Source organism: Moschus berezovskii, chromosome 9 (genome assembly GCF_049115385.1).
Source record: "Moschus berezovskii isolate FMDL1 chromosome 9, NW_MosBer_1.0, whole genome shotgun sequence".
NCBI classification, from domain to species: domain Eukaryota; kingdom Metazoa; phylum Chordata; class Mammalia; order Artiodactyla; family Moschidae; genus Moschus; species Moschus berezovskii.
Window position 1 is genome coordinate 40,344,844 of NC_142468.1, and position 15,136 is coordinate 40,359,979.

Consider the following 15,136-nt stretch of genomic DNA (forward strand, 5'->3'; position numbering starts at 1 on the left):
ATTATATAGTGTTGACCAAAGTTAGGATCAGAATTTAAGATAAGAAGACAGTAAATGTGTTCGGTATTGGACTGCAAAGAAATTGATTTTCTAGTTTGTTGGAAGATGATAGGCAGAAATATTCATCAGACATCCTATGCTCTACCTGTGCTTTCTCCTTATGAAGTAATCCTCTCATATGACCAGGATGAAAATGTGTTTTTGTTGGCATTTACTTTGGTCCAAAAGAAACTGCTATTTCTCAAACTTACTGTTCAATGGAAACACATTGCCTGTGTAATTATTTATAAATCATGCTGCAATGCCAAAGTAGAAAATGACTGTGACATAGTAAGAATTGAACTCATGAGGACTTGTAAGACCCTATCTTAGAAAGAGACTGTCATCCACATGCTGTGTGCCTGTACCCCACCGTTAGGTTCTCTGGAGACCAAGCAATTGCATTGAGATTTACTGTAACTTTCTCCTCTGTGTGACTCCCTTACTTCTAATTAGACTTTGCAAAAATTAAATCAGAAATGTTACCCTTCAATGCACGAAATGTGGGACTTCCTACTTTAAATCTACAGCCCATATAAAATGTTCCAACATTCAGGAGGTGCCAAATACATACCAGTTATTCAGTATGGCCTTCAAGACCCTCCATAGCACCATCTCAACTGTGTCTTCAGCCCTGTCACCTACCAACGCCAGGAGTATATTTTATCTTCAGCTTGCTGAATTTTGAAATGTTATTTTTACAGTCATCTTTCCCTATCTGTGCCTTTGCTCTGCAGCTTTACTGGTAGACTCTCCTTATGTCCACCTCTAAATTTCCAAGTCATCCCAAGTCTTATGTCGAAGCTGCCTCCTTCACAAATCCTTTGTTATTCTTTTCCAATATGTGCTTGTGTCTCTCTGCTGAACCCTCATAGGATGCTATCAATACTGATTTTTTTTTTTGCATTTTTCTTAATCTTCCTTGTGCTTTCGTATTACCAACAGGACTCTTGCAGATTTCTACTGGATTGTATGTAACATTTTTAAATTTAGTATTCTATCTTTCGGAATCAAAATATATTGGCTGATTTAAGTTGCATATTTTCAAAAGAGGAAAAATCCCTTTTTAGAAAGAGGAAGCAGAATCTTCAAAATGAAGCCAATAGTAATACTTTGCAAACTTTAGGGGACAAAGTCAAAGGGAATTGCTTTTATGAGGACTGCAATAGGTTCAGAAAGTCACATATTTAACAAGCTACTCAAGTGATTCCATGCAGGTGGTCTGAGCATCACATTTTAAGAAACACTGCCAGAGAGAACACACAATTGCTAAAGGGAGCAAGGACAGGTGGTAGCCAATATGTATAACAAACAATTATCTGTAATTTAAATTATCCATAGTTCTGCATTCACAGAACAGAAAGTTGGTGCAAGTACAGAAACGGTTAGCTGGAAACAATAAAAATCTCATCATTAAAAAAGTACAGTGAAGGGAAATTACACTGGACAAGTGTTCTACGCAAAATGGACATGAATTATATTTTAGAAAAATAAAATAAAAATAAGCTTTCTTGTACTGATTCTGTTAGATTTACAAATGGGAGGAAAGAATTTTATATCAATACCACGTAAGAAACTTAGTTAGAAATAGTCAGTACAAACATTAAATTGAGTGATATCAATCTAGAGCTTAACATAAAGGACTAAAATGAAAGAGAGAGCTAAAAATGTAGGAATCAATTTATACCTATTAACTTCTTACAAAAGAGTTATCTAATTGCACACAGGAGTTTGTATTTTAATTATGCCCTGATTTTCTGTTTCTTTAGATATATAATATTTATTTTGAAAAAAAATTTATATTTGCAATATAAGATAGGTCACAAGCATATCCCACTTCCTCAGGTCTAAAGAGTTTATGATTCCTACTTGCTCCATTTGCAAAGGGCTGCCAGTTCCCTGGAAAAGTTGTCTTCACTGCCTTCTAGAAGAACTTAAGAAGTGTCACGTATACTCAGAAATAGATCATTTTTTATTTTGCACAGATGCTGACTCGCTTGGCCTCATCTGGGTGCCACTATTCTGCCAAGTTCCTATCATCTCTTGTCAGTCATCACTGAGTAACTCCTAGTCCGCCAGATGCTATAATCTTCCACGGCCGAGTCATTGGCACCACCAAGATGATAAACCTCCATTGTGTTCTTTTGCAAAATGGAGGAGACTGCTTTTCTCTCCTTTGGTTTACACTACATTAGAATGCACTGTGAATGCTCTATTTTTAGATCAATGTTTTACAGAAGTTTCAGACTTTTTTGCTTATAATTGCTCTAATTTTCATGGAACTTGTATATGAACCCAAAGACATTAATAGGTGGATCAAGAAGCTAATATGAACTATACACATAACCACTGCCTTCTCAAATACTTATACACTCACTATAGAGTATTCCAAGACCTTCTCATTTTTCATATGAGTGAGTTTCTCATGATCCTCCATTATCATCTATGTCCATTTTCATTTCAGTTCAGTTCAGTTCAGTTCAGTCGCTCAGTCGTGTCCGACTCTCCGCGACCCCATGAATCACAGCACGCCAGGCCTCCCTGTCCATCACCAACTCCCGGAGTACACTCAAACTCATGTCCACAGAGTCTGTGATGCCATCCAGCCATCTCATTCTCCGTCGTCCCCTTCTCCTCCCGCCCCCAACCTTTCCCAGCATCAGAGTCTTTTCCAGTGAGTCAACTCGTCTCATGAGGTGGCCAAAGTATTGCAGTTTCAGCTTTAGCATCAGTCCCTCCAATGAACATCCAGGATTGATCTCCTTTAGAATGGACTGGTTGGATCTCCTGGCAGTATAAGGGACTCTCAAGAGTCTTCTCCAACACCACAGTTCAAAAGCATCGATTCTTCGGCGATCAGCTTTCTTCACAGTCCAACTCTCACATCCATACATGACCACGGGAAAAACCATTGCCTTGACTAGACGGACCTTGGTCGGCAAAGTAATGTCTCTGCTTTTTAATATACTATCAAGGTTGGTCATAACTTTCCTTCCAAGGAGCAAGCGTCTTTTAATTTCATGGCTGCAATCAGCATCTGCAGTGATTTTGGAGCCCAAAAAACAAAGTCTGACACTGTTTCCACTGTTTTTCCATCTGTTTCCCATGAAGTGATGGGACCAGATGCCATGATCTTTGTTTTCTGAATGTTGAGCTTCAAGCCAACCTTTTCACTCTCCTCTTTCACTTTCATCAAGAGGCTTTTGAGTTCCTCTTCACTTTCTGCCATAAGGGTAGTGTCATCTGCATATCTGAGGTTATTGATATTTCTCCCAGCAATCTTGATTCCAGCTTGTGCTTCTTCCAGCCCAGCGTTCCTCATGATGTACTCTGCATATAAGTTAAATAAGCAAGGTGACAATATACAACCTTGACGCACTCCTTTTCCTATTTGGAACCAGTCTGTTGTTCCATGACCGGTTCTAACTGTTGCTTCCTGACCTGCATACAGGTTTCTCAAGAGGCAGGTCAGGTGGTCTGGGATTCCCATCTCTTTCAGAATGTTCCACAGTTTATTGTGATCCACACAGTCAAAGGCTTTGGCATAGTCAATAAAGCAGAAATAGATGTTTTTCTGAAACTCTCTTGCTTTCTCCATGATCCAGCGGATGTTGGCAATTTGATCTCTGGTGCCTCTGCCTTTTCTAAAACCTGCTTGAACATCTGGGAGTTCACGGTTTACATACTGCTGAAGCCATTTTCATTTATAGGCCATAAAGATCCTTGCTACCAAAATAATAGTTTTGTATTGTTAAATTAAGAGCTCTATTTTTATATTGAAAACATTCTAAAGGGGGAAAAATGTTATATTGCATAAAATATAAGTATCATACTTATGAGAAGCTGTTTTTTTATTTTAAATTATAAAAACTTAATCCAGAGACTGACTACCTGGTGGATACTTATATAAACTATGTAGACAGTGGTAAGAATAAAAGAATATCTGTAAGACTTAATCAAAAGTTGCAAATTGAACATTTTTGTTAAGCCTGTACAGTTGTTTACCTTAAAACATACCTAAATTAAACAATAAACATAATGATTTCTGACATATATTTCTTACATTATGTAGGGTTGTATATGGATTTAACTTATTTAGTCCTCACAAAATCCTAGGAGGTAGGCAGCACTACAATAATGCACCTCCCCCCATCCCACCCCCAGATAACCATCATGGTGTGGACTTTACAGCATCTAAGACAGCACTATTTGAACTACATTTTCAGGTTAGAACATTGAAGCACAGAGCAGCTGAGTGACAGCAGAGTCATAGACTAATAAGTGGCAGAGTCAGGGTTCAAATGCAGGGTCTTAGGCTCGAGGCCTATTGTGGGCCATGCTGCTTCAGAGATCAGAAGATTTCACATTATAATTCCTATTTCTGGCCTCTGTGGAAAAACCAGATGATCTGGCAGCATTATCCCCTCATTTTGTCATGATTCCTAAGGGATGAAGGAATGAGGGCTGCTCCCCTGTGTCAGCCCACATATCCATAACCCTTCAATGTTATACTTGCTTTGTTACTCTACAGTAGAGATGAAGGGAAAGTGAAAGATTCCTGAACTGAAAGATAGTTCAAAAGCGCTTGGTATTCCATCATTCCTTCTTTACCACAACACATGTCACCACTGACCGTGTATGCATGTGACTGTGAATTTAGATCTAGGTTTTCAAACAAAGACCTCTTTACAAAATAGCTGAAAATCTCAGAATTATAATTGTAGCTAAATAATATAGAGTTTCACTCCAAGGCTGTAGAATATATTGATTTTGATCACAAGGCGTTGGATTTTACAGGCCCAGTTTAAATAATAGCTTACCACCAATAGTTGTATGACTTAGAATAATTAAATTTTAAGCCCGGAAACTTGATTTTTATTACTACTCAGTGTATCAAATGAAATAAACAAATGCACAACCCACACATACTCATTGAATGAGTAAATGATTAGGTGAATGAAAATATAAATGAAACTTTATAAAGTACTAAATGAGTACTGCATTTTCAAAATTATTTTTAGGTATTAACTCAGTTTCATTTTCAGGTCTTTGATAGGAAAAAGAAAAGTGATGATATAAATCACTGTAGGCTATATACATACTGATGATGTTGTCCTTGTAGCTTCTAATCAGGATGCCATGAGACAATAGTTAGATAATTTGCTAAAGCTGTACTTTTCTTTGATCTAGCATTTCTAAGGGCGAATACCTTCCTGTTGAGCTAGAAGAGATACCTGGGAATTGATACCAAGATCCTGGTCAATGATTTTATTTCACTAACAACTGAGATGACTTTTGCTACTTAAATGTATTCTTCCTCTAACATTAGCCTTGACAAAGTAATTATTTGCTTGAAAATATACTTTCTGTTTCTTTATTGACAAAGCATGTGCAGAAAGTAGATGACACCAAACAAGAAACTATGGTGACCATTATTTTCCTATGACATACATCTCTTTGAATTATAATTCTGGATACTTGACTGCTGAAATATTAGATCCTAGGAGACTAATATTATTAAAGATTAATATTGAGGACTCAATTATGTATTTTACAGAAAGCAGACACTCAAATACTTGATCAAGAAGCAAATTAATAGACTAATAAGCAACTGAATGTGTAGCAGGAAGTTCGCTGTATGTGTACACATTTGCATCAGATCACACATACAATCAGCCTCAGCATCAGGAGCGGGAGAGAAAAAATAGATTAAGTCATGGTCTCAGCAGAACACATCTCACTTCACTACATTAGGGTCTTTCCGGATTTCCAAAGGTAAGCAATGAGATGCAAAGCTGGGTTTAGCTACTCCTTTGAGCATATAATGATTTCCTGAAGGGAACTTGAAGGGGCTTCATGATTGCCCCATTAAATATACAAAGATTTCCTAAAGTTGAATTCAAAGGGGCATTTCTCATGGGAACTGGATGTAAAATCAAACTCCAAATGGCTGCCCTATGCCACAGCATGGACCAGCTGTTTCCAGAGAATTCCTTGAATATGCAGGATCAAAAAAAAGTGTGAAGCAGGCATTGAATGAGAAGCTAAGTCCCCATGAAGCATTGAATTATTCTATAACTAAGGAACCATCAAGACATCCCTAAGTGCACAATTAAAAATAAAAATTATATTTACCAAAAATAATGTTTTTGGTAAATGCTTACTACATTTTTATTCAATTCCTCAAAACTTGATATCCATGAGTCCTCAGTTTATTTTTCAGTAAATGTTGCAATTAATGACCCTAAAATATAAAAATACTTTTGCATGTTCTTATCTTTTAAAGCATCAGAATTGAGTAATTTGGAGAGAGAAAAGCATACTTCTGAATACAGATTATAATTTGATGGCACACACAATATCACAGATTTGAAATATTTCAACAAAACTAATTTTAACATATGAATAATTTGTGCTTAGTCGCTCAGTCATGTCCGACTCTTTGTAACCCCATGGATTGTAGTGCACCAGGCTCAGAACTCTGTCCATAGAATTCTCCAGGCACGAAAACTGGAGTGGGTTGCCATTAGAGAAAGAAAAATCTCCTAATATCTTCGATGATTAAAGTCATCGCAATTCTTTATTATTTTCTGAGAAATATCATACAATGGACAATAGCTCAAAACACGAAAGACAATAACCTTCAATAATATATGATGGAGTAAAGTCATGTTTTTAAAAATTATTCTTCCTAAGTAAAATAAATAAGGACAAAGTGAGATGAAAATTTTAGCTACAGTGAGACTAAAAATGGCTACAAACCTCAAACCACAGTTTGTCAAAAATGCCTAACAAATATTATGCCCTTTGGATTAAATCTAGGTAGATTCTAAAACTCTATACAATGTTTCATAGTTCAAATAGCACGTGTAGTTCCCTGAAAGATTTGTATGGGACTTTGAGCATCCAGGTTTTAATCCTTTCCTTAAAAAAAATTAGGTGGATGGTGGGTAGGAAAACCATAGAATAGTTGACAGCTTCTAGTGTGCATGATTCTAGAGGGAAGATCAACAGGAGAGACAATGTTAACGAAAGAAAAGCCCAGCTTAGTCATATTTATTTAAAAAATAATAACATCATAAATCATAAAATTTTTATGAACAAACTAAATGGGAGGAAAGAGGCAACCAAATATTATCAACAGATTTCACTCAACATATCAAAGAAGAACAAAGAACAACCTAAGAATTTCAAGATCGCCATCTCAAGTTTTAACCAGTGATTTCTGTCATTTCCATAGAATAAAATTTGAAGACAAATAGGTTCCTGAGACATAAGACACAGAAGACTGAAATTTGTTGTAGAGTGCTTTAGGAATCATCATCTATGGGGAAATGAAAAATGCAGTATTGGGTAGAGTGAGGAGTTTGGTCATTACACACTCACAACAAAGGTATGAACTGACCTCAGAGTGACCCAGGAATCGGAGTAGCCCTACACAGTTGTCCCAACTGGCACAAGGGATCAGCCTTTTATAATTTGACGTTTCCAGTTATTTAATATTTTCATAGACATTGGAAACCTCTCTTAAACAGAGCAGTTCCCAAAAGCTGAGAAATGAGTACTATATTTCTGAAGTTGATGAATGGAGATTAGGGCAACATGATAGTGTTCACTAGACATATCTGAATAAGTGAAATACAGTGTGTACAGGTATTTTTGAAAACAATATCTGTGACTTAAAAGATTTTATGAATGAAACTTATCAAATCCAAATCTAAAAGGAGCAACAATATACAATGCTTAGAATATGATAAAAAGATGGAAAACAAAGAATGTCCAACATATGCATTACTAATATTTTTGAACAAAATTGAAAAATAAAATAAGAAATATATTCCCATATGATAAGGAAAATAAATGAAAAACTGAATTGTAACTTCAAAAACTATAGAAAACAAATGACTAAGAATATGTTAATCTAAACACATTGTGATAAATTTACTGAATTCAAGTTAAAAGAAAGAGTTCAAAGAAAAGAGAGACAGAATTAGTAGCTTGTCTCCATAGGGGAAACATTAGGCTGATTCCCTATTATTTCGTACTAAATTTTGGTACCAGAAAACAATAAAAGAATATTTACAATATTTTAAAGAAAAAATATGTCACAAGAACATTATTTCAAATTATTTATTCTTCAACCTGAGGTTATTATTAAGATGCAATGTGATACAAAGTTCTCAGTAAACCTACCACCCATGAACCTGGCTTAAAAAAAATTTTAAGCTATAATACACAAAGCTAACATATGAATAAAAATTAAAAACTCAGAGCACAGAAAACCTGTGGTTGGTTTGAATGAACTGCAGTGAGCACTGAAGACCAATTTAGGCACATAACCCATCTCAGTATTCTTGCCTGGAGAACAGCATGAACAGAGGAGCCTGACAGGCTACAATCCACAGGTTCGCAAGGAGTTGGACACGACTATAGCGACTTGGCTCTCACATAAACCATACATACAGGAAATACTTAAAGAAATAAATTGAAGCACAATGGTGATTAATTCATTTTTTATACCATTAACAACTTAAATAAAGACAGAGGACCTGAATAAAATGATTACTAATATTAGCTATACAAATAGATGAAAGGTAGATGGTTCATATAAATGTGATATTATTTTTTCTAAGAAAAATGAAATACACTTTAAAGATCCTGAATTCTAATAAATTCTAATGTTATATAAATATCCTTCTATAGTTTATTTTTATACCCTTTCTTAACCAATTCTTAAATAGAAATCAGAATCAAATTCAAACTTGTAGAATACCCAGAAAATAACTATAGTGAAAATACTGTCTATTAAATATATAAATCCACTAATAAGGAGAAAAGAATAAGGAACGAATTGATTTATCAATTCAAAATTTAGAAAAAGAGAAGAGGAATTACTAAAGATGTGAATACAAATTAGTGAATTAGAAAATAAAGGAAGTAAACATAATAGTTCTAATATATTAGGATCTCTGACACAAAAAACAAATAATAAAATAGAAAAATCATTCATATGAACTAATATAAAAGTGGGGAGAAAATATAACTTTAAAAATTGCTTATGAAATGTGGGATATCACCTGAAACAGAAAATGTTTTACACACACACACACCCATGAATGAAAATAGTTTCTACAATAAAATGCAAATAAATTGGAACACAAGGTTAAAACAGATCATTTATCTTGTAAATACAAATTAGCAAAAAGATAACAAGGAAACATATAAAACCTGAATACACACTTGAGAATAAAAAAAATTGAGAAGGTTTCTAAAGGATTAAACCACAGACTTAAGCCAGGTTCTATGACTTTAAACTTCAAGGAAAAGATAATCACAAGACTATGCAGTCCTCATTTTACTTGATGTATCAGCAAGGTGTGGCAGAGATGGCCTTGCTTGGTCCTTCCACTTATACCCTAGTCTGGCCTTCTCCATCAGAGTAGGTTCTTATCACAAGTAGTGGAAACTATATTCTCCATTTGTTCAAGCCAACAAGCTTCATCATCATTTATCCTTCTCTTTTTCTCACACCACACATCTACTCCATCAGTAAATCCTATTTGCTCTACTTCAAAATACATCCAATTTCCCTGAAATCTGCCTTTTATCATTCTCCTCATCATAACATCCTGGTGTAAACCACCTTCATTTCTTATCCAGATTATCTAGTACTCTCCTCATTGATTCTCCCACCTCTGTTCTTGCTTATTCTTCTTTATATAAGCAATTGTTTTTATCCACCTGCTCATCTACAGTCTTGTTCAACAAAACAGCAAGAATGTTGTTCTTCAAAAAGTCAAAACATTATTTTTCTGTCTGAACTCCTTCCAAAGTTTCATATCTCATTCAGAATAAAAAAATACTCCAATCATCTAAAAGACCCAAAGGATAAGATTTCCTACTACTTCTCTGATTTTAATAACCCATCATTCTCCCTCTTGTTCATATTACTCTAGCTGCACCACTATACAATCCTTCGTGTGACATGCAAAGTATGTTCTCTGGCTTCAGGGTCTTGTCACTTGCTCTTCCCTCTCCTTGGAATGTCCTTGTCCTATATTTATATATATATACATAGCTCACTCCATCACCTTTTTTAGTTCAAACATCACTGTCTCAGTAAGACTGTATTTGTATTCTTTTACTGCCATATCAAATTATCATAATTTAGCAGCTCAAAACAACATAAATTTCTTGCTTCACGGTTTTGCAGGTCAGAAGTCTGGGGTGGCTTGGCTGCTTTCTCTCCTTTGGTTTCATCAGACCCAACTCAAGGTGTCAGCTAGTCTGGATAATTACCTTCAGTCTCTGGGGATAATATGCTTCCAGTATGATTCAGTTCAGTCGCTCAGTTGTGTCCAACTCTTTGAGACCCCATGGACTGCAGCACGCTAGGCCTCCCTGTCCATCACTAACTCCCAGGGTTTACTCAAACTCATGCTCATTGAGTCAGTGATGCCATCCAACCATCTCATCCTCTGTTGTCCCCGTCTCCTCCCACCTTCAATCTTTCCCAGCATCAGGGTCTTTTCAAATGAGTCAGTTTTTCACAGCAGGTGGCCAAAGTATTGGAGTTTCAGGTTCAGTCCTTCCAGTGAATATTCAGGACTGCTTTCCTTTATGAAGAAGGAAATGGCAACCCACTCCAGTATTCTTGCCTAGAGAATCCTGTGGACAGAGGAGCCTGGTGGGCTGCTGTCCATAGGGTCACAAAGAGTCGGACACGACTGAAGCAACTTAGCAGCAGCAGTTTTCCTTTATGATGGACTGGTTGGATCTCCATGCAGTCCAAGCAACTCAAGAGTCTTCTCCAACACCACAGTTCAAAAGCATCAATTCTTCGGTGCTTAGCTTTCTTTATAGTCCAACTCTCACATCCATACATGACCACTTGAAAAACCATAGCCTTGACTAGATGGACCTTTGTTGGCAAAGTAATGTCTCTGCTTTTTTAATACGCTGTCTAGGTTGGTCATAACTTTTCTCCCTAGGAGTAAGCGTCTTTTAATTTCATGCCTACTCAGGCTGGTAGAATTTAGTTCCTATAATTGTGGGACTGAGATTTGTGTTTTCTTGCTGGTTGTCCATCAACAGCTTTCTCATCTCTTTAAATAGCGAAGATCACCTGCATTCCTCTTTACCTTAGCTTTTCCATCTTCAAATCAACAAGAGTATGTTTCCCTCGTCACAATTCTAATCCCTCTGATTTCTTCTGCCACATAGGCTCTACTTCGAACTGGAGAAATTCTCTTCTTCAGGAGCTTATATGATCAAATTCAGACCCAGATAATTGAAGATAATCTTTCTATTGTAAAGTCTATAAACTTAAATATATCTGCAAAGATCCTTTTGCCATGTAATATACAATATGCACAGGTTTAAGGGATTAGTGTATGCATATCCTTGGGAGGTCATATTGCCTACCACCCCAGTTTGACTACGCTGTTTAAAACAGGACAACTTATGTGCATACTACCAATCCCTTTATCTTTTAGTTTTTTCACAAGGACTGATGATAATTTACTTATATGATTTATTTGTTTATCATTTGTGAACATATGATATACAAAATCTTAAAATATATTGCTTCACTCACCACTGTATTTTCCTAGTACATAAAAAGTTGTTTAGCATGTATCAGACATTCAATTATTTATTGAATGAACAGAATAAATAATAATCAATTCTTTGAGAATATAGAAAAAGTAAATCTTCTAAAGTAATTTATTTCAAATTTAGTATAACACATTAACAAAATTTGACAAAGTTCAATTAAGAAAAATATAGAAGAATGAAAACTGCTGCTATTAGTATTCTTGGAGAGAAAAGTATAATTGGTAGAGGACATGAAAAAAATTATGCTTAATTCTGAATAATTACTTATTCTTTAGAATTTTACTATAAAGATACATTTAGTAAATAGTTAATTAAAATGAATTAAGACAGACTTCAAAATTAAAAAGCAAACTAAAGCAGTTTCTAGCTATAGTCAAATTAATAGAAAAGAATATTAAGAAATATTAAGAAATTAATAGAAAAGAATCAGTGGGACCTTAACAAAATGGTTTTAATAATTAACCTGAAAAAGTAAAGATGAACAAATGAACAGAGAATATCATAATCAGAAGTATAAGAGGAGTAGTCATAAAGATATTATATTCAATAGTACAGGTTTTATAAAACTTTGGTATTGGCACATGGATAGATAAATAGAACTGAATATAAACTCCAGAAATAGCACAAAATATGTTTGGGAAATTAATATATGATATAGTATTCATATAAGGATTTTTCACTTCACAAAGTAACATTTGATAACTTTTAATATTAATAGTTTGAAAAACAGATGATTAAATCTGAATCCATATCTCACTCATACTCAAACAGATTTTAAGGAGACAGTAGATTTTAATTTAAAAATAAAAACTACAAGATTGTGAGAACAACCATAGGTGAATAATTTTATGATCTTAAATTAGATAAGGTCTTTCTAAGAAAGACATAAATCTCAGAACCAAAATGGAAAGCAACTGATAAGTTTAATTGCAGAAAAATGTTAAATTTGTACACAACAAAACTTCAGTTTCATTAATAAGGCTAAAATGTGATTTTAAAAATATGATAAAAACTATACATATGCACATGAGATATGCATCTGAGATATATATAAACTATAAATATGTGACAAAAGACTAAATTTTCTTAATATTTTATCTTTTTTGAATGACCAAGACTCAGATACAAAAAAGGTCAAAGCAGATGAGTAAAATGAGTCAACTGACACATAATCAAAGAAGTGCAAATGTGAACATTTCTGATAGCACTTTTCACCAATGAGACCAATAAAATGTTAAGAAATATTAATATACACAATTCTCATGCACTCTGAGACTATGATATGTAAAATCATTTTGAAAGGCACTTTGATATCTATCTTCCTATTTAGCTGTCATCTATCTGTGAAGATACAGAATCCAAAATGGTACAAAAATGCATATGAGAACATACACATTTTATTGAGCATACTTTTTGATCCATAACAGTTCTATTTTTGAGTATGTGCAATAAACTCACCCAAAGATTGTTAAAGATGTATAAGTAGACTGATATCCAGAGAAGGCAATGGCAACCCACCGCAGTACTCTTGCCTGGAAAATCCCATGGATGGAGAGCCTGGTAGGCTGCAGTCCACGGGGCCGCGAAGAGTCGGACACAGCTGAGCGACTTCACTTTCACTTTTCACTTTCATGTATCGGAGAAGGAAATGGCAACCCACTCCAGTGTTCTTGCCTAGAGAATCCCAGGGACGGGGGAGCCTGATGGGCTGCCGTCTATGGGGTCGTACAGAGTCGGACACGACTGAAGCGACAGCAGCAGCAGCAGCAGCAGATTGATATCACTGTGTGTGTGTGTGTGTGTGTGTGTGTGTGTGTGTGTTAGTCACTCAGTCATGTCCAAATCTTTGCAAACCCATGGACTGTAGCTTGCCTGGCTCCTCTGTTCATGGAATTCTCCAAGAAAGAACACTGGAGTGAGTTGCCATTCCTTTCTCCAGGAGATCTTCCCAAAACAGGGATCAAACCTAGGTTTCCCACATTGCAGGCAAATACTTTCACCATCTGAGCCACCAGAAAAGCCCTGATATCACTGTACTCTGTAAACATATAAACTGAAAATAAGTACATTTTAATACAGTGTTTTTAAATAAATTAATGCATTTTCATATGATGTTGTGCTCTGCAAATATTATAAAGAATGAGGTAATAAATATTTGAATTGGTGGCATGTTTTTCTACTGTAAAATTCCTTTTTATATTGAATCAATATCTTGAGGAAAACACTCTGATACTATACAAATATCTTGATTTTCCTCAAAGAGAGAGACCTATTTGCTAACTAGAGTACATTATTTTTATATGTTCTTATCATCTTTAGCCTTGCAATGTAGTGTACAGTCTAAATAATGTTCTCCAAAGTTAATTACATGAATTCTGTTCTTCCCTACCCCTTTTGTGTAATTATGTTAGTGATCTGTAAGACCAATCTGTTATAGTGGTATCCCATTTTAGGCTCAAGAAATAAAGTAAATTTGCAGTTTGTCTAACTTATTTCTTTTGCATATTTGGGAGAGATATTTTTCCCAGCTCTCTACTTTCCCAGAATCTAGAAGTTCCAATCTACATTACTTTAAAAGTGAAGTTTATAGATGAATAAAACTCAAGTAACTAAATCTTGAAAAATCTCCAATTCATGAATACATTTCTAAGCATGTCTAACACAATTATCAAACTGAATTTTCAGGAGGAGATGCAATTCTAAGTATACTGTATGGATGCCCTTGGTTCCCTGTAGTGAGACCCTGGTTTGCAAGTTTCCACAAATTGATTTAAGAGATAATCAGCCACATTTCAAATGCCATTCTTTGCTGCCTTTATTGCCCTGTGGGCTCTCAATGATTCCCAAAACATAGTTGTGCCTACATCAGCCTTGGTAATTACCCAAGCTTTTTTGAGTTAAAAGAAAGAAAACGGTAATTGGATGAATATAGTTCTATTTTGCCCTACAGTGAACTTAGTTTTCTTTGTAAGTGTCTTTACCATTCATTCTAAAGCTGCATTCAACATCTTAACTAATGTAGAACTTTAGGGAAGAATTTCTAAGATGTTTGGAGAATTAAAGCAAGTGACTCTAAATCAGGTTTCACTGAGTTCATTTTAAATGTAATTTACAGATGTGCTCAGATTTCCAAAATATATAGTAGTATATTATGTAAGAACACAGTTATTTCTGTTTTTAGGTTTAACAGTTACTCATAAAATATACACTATACTATTTTATCATTAAAACAATGTGAAACACTTGACAACTCTTGAATAAACATGGTAATTCATTAAAATATGGGGGAAGTTTTCTCTTTGGCCGTATGAATAGCTTTTCTTTTACTTCTGCACAGAGTGCTAATGTAGAAAGCCTGTGATCAAAGTGTACTGGAGATGCACTTTTTGGACAGGGAGTCACTCCACATTGGTGTTACTGCCTGATTCTTTTGTTCAGTGAAAAATGCCACTTGAGGCAGAAGTACACACAGAGAGGGAGA